This window comes from Montipora capricornis, chromosome 3 (assembly GCF_036669925.1).
Source record: "Montipora capricornis isolate CH-2021 chromosome 3, ASM3666992v2, whole genome shotgun sequence".
Lineage (NCBI taxonomy): Eukaryota > Metazoa > Cnidaria > Anthozoa > Scleractinia > Acroporidae > Montipora > Montipora capricornis.
Genome location: NC_090885.1, coordinates 21,734,326 through 21,741,725, shown reverse-complemented (window position 1 = coordinate 21,741,725; position 7,400 = coordinate 21,734,326).

Sequence of the window (7,400 nt, the reverse complement as noted above, 5' to 3'; positions counted from 1 at the left end):
TGTGCTCATTTCACATGACTTGACGTGGAATACGCTCTGTGATTACCTAATTAAGAAAGCCAATCGCAGGCTGTATGTTAGCCCCGCACGATATTGTATTGTATATTGTTCCCTGCCCAGATACATCCTAGAATACGCCTGCGTCACCTTCCCCAGCTGACCAACCACAGTATCTCTCAGAGTCTGTACAAATGCACATAAGGGCGCGCTGTCCATAATTCTCCCCCAGATACCGTATTGTGACACCTTGCGGCGCCTTGGCTGGGATCTCTATCCTCACGTCACTGAAAGAAGGACATGTAGTAAATTACTTCAGAATTTATCCACACACAAACACAAGGCGGTGTGTAACTGTGTTCATAGCCGCCTTGAAAAATCCAATTTACAGTACAGCTTGCCACTGAGGCTGAGTGTTAATACCAATCGCTTCGGGAACTTTGTGGCAAACCAATTGGTGGTTTGCAACCAATCTCTAGAGACACAGAGAACAATGCCATAATGTAGAACAAAAGGAGCTAATGAGCGATCTTTTGTTTTCGTCGACCAACACTGATGGCGGCGATGACGTCATGTGAAAACCACCTATATGCACAAGACCTCAAGGCAATGGCCCACCAAGGGAACCTAGTGTATTGTATTTAAGTATTTTATGTTTACCAAATTGTATTTATTCTTGTTTTTTTTTGTTTTTTTTCACCGTGTCTTCAATTCAGTCAATCTGCAAGAGGTATCAATAAACAAACTTAACCCCGAAAAAACATCGTCTCCAAACAGTTTTTTTTAATACTTTGGTAATTAAATATTTGTGGCACCCGACCAACCTCGTTCCCAGGGCTTTTTCCCTTCTCCCCGGCGGAGAAAAGCCCTGGGAACGAGGTTGGCACCCGACATTAGCCAGAAAAGGTTGGAGGTCCCAAAAAGCCGGACATTTTCAAAAACAAATCCAATGTTTTTATACTGAACAAGAGATTGTTAGCGTTTAAATAACTAAACAATTGATGATATACAACTTTCTCGGCGATTTTGGAAATTACTGGGAGAAAAGAAATAGGACGATAGTTATCCATTTCTTCTCTGTTACCGGACCTGAAGAACGGAACAACTCTTGAAGTCTTCCAGTCGTCCGGCACCACTCCAGATAAAAAGGAAAGGTTAATTATGTGAGTCAAGCAATCCGAAATAACCTAGGCTCCGTCCCTCAGCAAGCGCGCAGGAATGTTATCTAATCCAGTAGCTTTGTTCACTTTTAGCTTTCTCAACAAATTGTAAACAACATTTGGTCTTACTAAACTTAGCTCGAAGTTTTCGGTTGTAAAAGTAGCTTCAGTTTTTTGCAACGGTGACTGCTGTCGTTGAAAAGACATCTTAGACGATCTTTGAGTTAATTTGTCACTGATGGTTCTGACAATTGAGGTGAAGAAGTGATTAAAACCTTCAGCTATGGCGTTCTTGTCTTTCTTGAGATTACCATCGACTTTGATTGAAAACATAGATTGTTTTAATTTCTTGTCATTAGGAAGCACTCTCTTCACAGCTCTCCATAAAGATTTTGAGTCATCAATGTTTTCCTGAATAAGGTTCCGATTGTAATTGGCTTTAGCGGAGAGCACTTTGTTGTTCACTGCGTTTCTTGATCTCCTGTAGGCACTCCAATATATCTCTTTATTTGTCCGTCTTGCCTTCTTCAGAAAACAATCTCTTTGTTGCATTAATTTCTTAATTTTATGTGTTAACCAAGGGTAGTTAACACCCCTGACTTTCTTTTTGATTAAAGGGGTGTGCCGATCACACTGCTCTCTGAAAATGTCATTAAAGAGATCCAAGGCATTGTTTACGTTGAGGCGTGTCTGACAGGGTCCCAACTGACTTGGCTCAAGCTATCACAAAATTCCTCAGGCGAGTAATTTCTATTATAGTCTCGGCATTCGATTATTTTGGGTGCATATTTCAGAGCGTTTATTTTCCTAACACACAAGACAAGATCATGGTCACTTAAACTAAAAGGGACCACTGCATGCTTGACAATATTTCACGGATTGTTTGTCGCAATCAAGTCGATAAGTGTAGCACTAAGTTTAGTTACCCTTGTAGGACAGTCAATCAGTTACAAGAAATTATGAAGGCGAAAAATGCCTTTTAGGGCCTTCAAATCTGCTCCTTGCGTCGGTGCTTTAAGGTCGTAATTAAAATCACCAGTCAGCAGCGTTTCTTTATCCTCTCCCGACACTCTTTCCAAGCCCTGTTTAAAGATTCCCAAAAACTGAGAGTCATCCGGCGGGCGATAACAGGTTCCCAAAAGAATTCCTTTGGACTTTGGAAACATTAACTCCAGCCAAAGGTTCTCCAGTGCCATATCTTCTTAATCGCATCTTCGCACAGCCGGTATTTTGTCGGAGATATAGATTGCAACGCCACCACCTTTACGACCCGAGGAGCGATCGCGCCTAAACAAATTGAAACCCAGGGGCGGATTTAGAGGGGGGCCGAGGCGGCCGCGGCCCCCCCTTTCAGTTCGTCGGAGATTTTTTTTTGTCAAAATATACAATAATTTTATCATTTTGTAAGCAGTCTGTTGGAACTTTTGATTTTTTTAGCTAAAGCGTGATTTTTCGCTAATAGTATGACCAAAGTTGTGCGAATAAACTTTCAACTTACAGGCGTTAATATTATCCTTTCGAAATGAGGAAGAAGACTGGATGCGAAATACTTGTCTACAGTCAACCTATCTTACAGAGACTGTAACAACGTAAAATCTTAATGCCTATATATATAATTATATATATTTTGTGACTTTGGAGCGAAGAGTCAAAAACCATGCATCATTATAACCATAACTTATAATTTTATTCAATATGGAATCCTGATACATTACGTTCCAGATTGCACCAGAGTGCATGTAAGAGTACCCAAATTTTCAAAATTTTCTGGGGGGGCATGCCCCCAGACCCCCCTAGAAAGTAGCGCCTAAGGCGCTACTGAGGCGCGCTAACGCGCGCTGATTAGTATTCTTGTTCGGCCCCCACTTTCAAAAAATGCTGGATCCGCCCCTGAAACCGGGGATCGCAACCTCATCAGATGGCAGATGATCATTACACCAAGTTTCATTGAGAGTAAAGATTCCGATATCTCGACATCGCCGCAGGAATAGCCTCAATTCATCAATTTTCTTGGGCAGACTCCTAATATTAAATGAGCTATTTTCAATCCTCGAGTTTTCAGAACATCCAGCATATCAGGATGCAACTCAACTTTCGGTGAGGTAAATTCCACGTCACTAGTTATTTCAGAAACAGAACCAAGGCTCCACAGACAGCACAGCTTTGTTTTCTCGAAGTCAACATCCAAGCATTTCAAGTGATAGTGCAATTTGCATAAACGACATAATCATCGGCCTTAATTTCTCCTGAGCGTCTTTAAACATCGAGTACAGGTCAATTTAAAATCTGGACCAGGATGTACGGAAATATTGCCGCTCTGTAATAGCAGACCCATAGCAGCGGTCTCTTTTCCCGTACTCGTCAGCCCAGCTAATGCAAAAATAAAGAGACCTCTGCTAGCAGGGAATGTTTTTTTTTTTTTAATCCAAATGACTTTGTATCCGAAACGACCGAACTCTGTCGGTGCTGTCTTTCTACTGGTAGCATCATTGCTTCAATTTCAAAACGCGGTCACTGAATCTCCACGCTCAAGCAAATATTTTTTAAGTTCCGCGATATTCATCGTGTGGAAGTCCTTCTTTAGTTGGCATCTGCTTACACATGTGGAACTGTTGGTGACAGGACTGCTTGCCGAAGTTAGCGAGACTTATTCAACGTTTTCGAATTAAGGGCTCACTGACAAAGGAGGCTCGATTTACAGACACTCAAATCACATTCATTCTGTTTTAATACAGACTGACCTCAAAAACATATAAACATATGACAATTTTATTACATGACGGTATTCTTATAAAAGTGACGACGCATTTGAAATTAAATTTGCAAGACATGTTTCGGTCGTGCAACGATCATCTTCAGTTGAAAGTAGAATTAATTTGAAGTTACATTTGAATTTATAATATGCTAAACAAAGATAAACAACAACGTGAAGTAAATTGGGAATCTAACAAAATAGCCAAAGGTAACAAAAAAGAGTGTACAATGGAACATGTTGATTAGAACGAGAGAGTTAAATTAACATGATATAATTGCTTATTTAAAGAAGGTTGCTCCCAGGAAATATGTAACGCTTCTTTTATCTTGACCTGGAATTTTGTGGTCGCACGGTCTATAACTTCAAAACATTCCGCAGAGCAGGAGTTACGGCAAGCCTCGGATTGTTGAAGGTGTTTAAAGATATGTGAGGTCCTGTCCCTGTTTAACAGGCACAGGGTCCTTCACACTAAACATGTTACGGATCTTGAAGGAAGAAAAGGCTCGCTTAACATCAAGATTGTTACAATAACGTTTAAGTAATTTACGTAATCTGTTTTGTGCTACAATAGAGAAGGGCCCAACATAAGGTAATTTGAAAAAATGTGTAGGATTAAAGGGAGGACTAGCAGGTGTGTTCGAAAGGGTCTGAGTTTTTGTAATATACTGCTTAATGACTCTCTCAACGATATGACTGGGGAAAAGGTTTTTACGTAAGATTAATAACAATTTCTTGATATCCTCATGGAAGCCTACCCACGTGTTGTTGATCTTGTACGTTCTGTCAACTAGTGTTCCATTGTACACTCTTTTTTGTTACCTTTCGCTATTTTGTTAGATTCCCAATTTATTTCACGTTGTTATTTATCTTTGTTTAGCATATTATAAATTCAAATGTACTTCAAATTAATTCTACTTTCAACTGAAGTTGGTCCTGGCACGACCAAAACATGTCTTGCAAATTTAATTTCAAATGTGTCGTCACTTTTATAAAATTGTTGTTAGTCTGCTTCTTTCCAGATGACGGTATTCGTAAGAACATAATGCAAGGAATACATTTCGTTTCCGTCCACCTAGGGATCGAGGATGGCCAAAACCTGACTCACCACCGTAAATCCTGTCGAAATAGCAGTGTAAACCTATCGCGTCCCACACCAAATGCTAACCATCGAAGTGACTAGTTCATGTCTGTTGCATCTGATTCATTTCCAAGTTTAACGCAAAAAGATTTCGGAACTTTCGAGGTTTGCTTACATCAAAAGTCAGTTTGAGAAAGGAAATGCTTATTGAACAGTTTAGAATAGGCCATTTCCGAGTTCATGTCTGCCTCCTCTTCAAAGCGAGTCTAAGTGCGAAGTTTTTCTTATGAAAATTAGTTTTCATTCATATGTAAAGGAGAACTAATTACCATCACAAAGACTTCGCACTTAGACTCGCTTTGAAGATGAGGCAGACATGAACTCGGAAGTGGCCTATTCGATACATGGTCAGAGAAACCGCTGAATAGACTCATTGAAGCATCTTTTGCAGAACAATTTGAGACAGAAATGAACATTACCTTTGAAAACATCTTTCTGAGATGGTATGGCAAGCCAATTGTAGCAATATTCAATAAATGGATAGTCTATTTTAGTTCAAATCAACGCATGAATTTATGTTTAATATACTTTTGTTTGGTTCAACTTCCGATTTTGTATTCAACACTTTTATTTCTTTCAACGCGATTTACTTTCGTTCAACGATTTATTGAACAGCGGTTGACCACTATTGCCTAGTCCCTCTTGATCTCGTGAGGTAACGGGAGGCTGGAACAACCAACTACCACAGTTCTCAGCCGCTGTGCAATAAATCGTTGAACGAAAGTAAATCGTGTTGAACGAAATAAAAAGTGTTGAACGCAAAATGTACTCTTGAAATTTAAAAAGAAAAGGTTGAACCGAAGCAATCGCATTGAAGGATACCAAAATGTATTGAATGCAAAAAGTGTTGAATGCAGAATCGGAAGTTGAACCAAAAAAACGTATATTGAACATAAATTTATGCGTTGAATTGAACTAAAATAGACCCTTTAAATTGAAATATCCATTTAGTGAATATTGCTACAATTGGCTTCCAATAAGATGGCTGACACTGTACAGTGTTGTGTGTTGGAGTACTCAAATCAGGAGTGCTGATTCAGAGATCCTGGGAACGAGGTTGATTGCCCAGGCAAAATGGCGGTATTTCAGACAAAGCTTTCTTTATAATTAATTTATTGGCAACAGGTCAGCCGAGCGAAGACGCGAGGCTGGCGAGACGGCAGAAAATATAGTGCCGCTCGAGGTAAAGAAGTACGCAGGAAAATTCTCGTTCGAGCTTCAAAAAGTGTAACCTCCTGTAATGTAGATTCCCCGGAGGCTTTGTTTTGAGCCAATTGCAACGATGGAACCATGAGAGCGAATGTTCTCTCGTCACCGTTAACTTTTCAGCCAGCCAAGTGCTGGCACACGTGTTTTTCCTTTATGCACCTATCAATGGGTTGTCCCAGGGGAATTTGACATTTTCATGGAAGCTAGCGTCAAATTTCCCACCCCTGGGCGATCCCTGGACACCTACAGACTGTCAAATTCCCCCACCCCCGGGCACCTTCGGAACATCACATTCCTGCCCTGGAGTAACTTATTTTTCATTAGATTCACATTCTTGGACAATCAATGTTCTTAACTGCCGATTTCAAATTCCCTTTTAACAGCTGATGGAAATTGTCGTCGTGTAACACGAAACCTTTCCGCTGCTCACGGTAATGAACAAGAACCTAACATTTAGCAAAACAACATGAACAGTATTAACCAGCTTTCGAATAAATCAAGCCTGTACAATGGTGATATTCAGCGCGATTTCGCAGGATAATTGCTAATTATACCTAGTTAAACTTGTTAGTTCAGTTTAGGTGCTGATCACCGCTGGAGCCAATGTCAAGAGAATGTCAAGAGCAAAATAGGAGGAGACTTTCTACGCCTTATCGATAAATGCTTTCCTTCTGGCCACAAATTGAGGAAAATCTTCAACAGAAACACTCTCAAACTGAGCTACAGTTGCATGCCGAACGTACAACAAATTATAAAGGGACACAGCCAAACTGTTCTTAAGAACTCGGCACAACCGATACAAGACCAAGCCGAAAGAGCATTCAACTGTAGGAGGAAGGAACAATGCCCCTTGGAAGGAAATTGCCTCTCTAAAGGAAACAAATTTTAAAAAAATTCGCAATCAGGTCAACAATAAAATAAAAAATGCCAAAGAAATGTATTACAAAAGTGCTTTTAAGCATAGTAGCGGCAGTTCTCGAAAGACCTGGCAAACGATCAACGAACTCACTTCCAGGAACTCCAGCAATTTATCTATAAGAGAAGTAAAACTTGATGGTAATTCCATATTAAAACCTCAACAAGTGTCGGAAGCTTTTAATAAACATTTCGCTAGCATTGGTCCTAGACTTGCCGGTGAAAT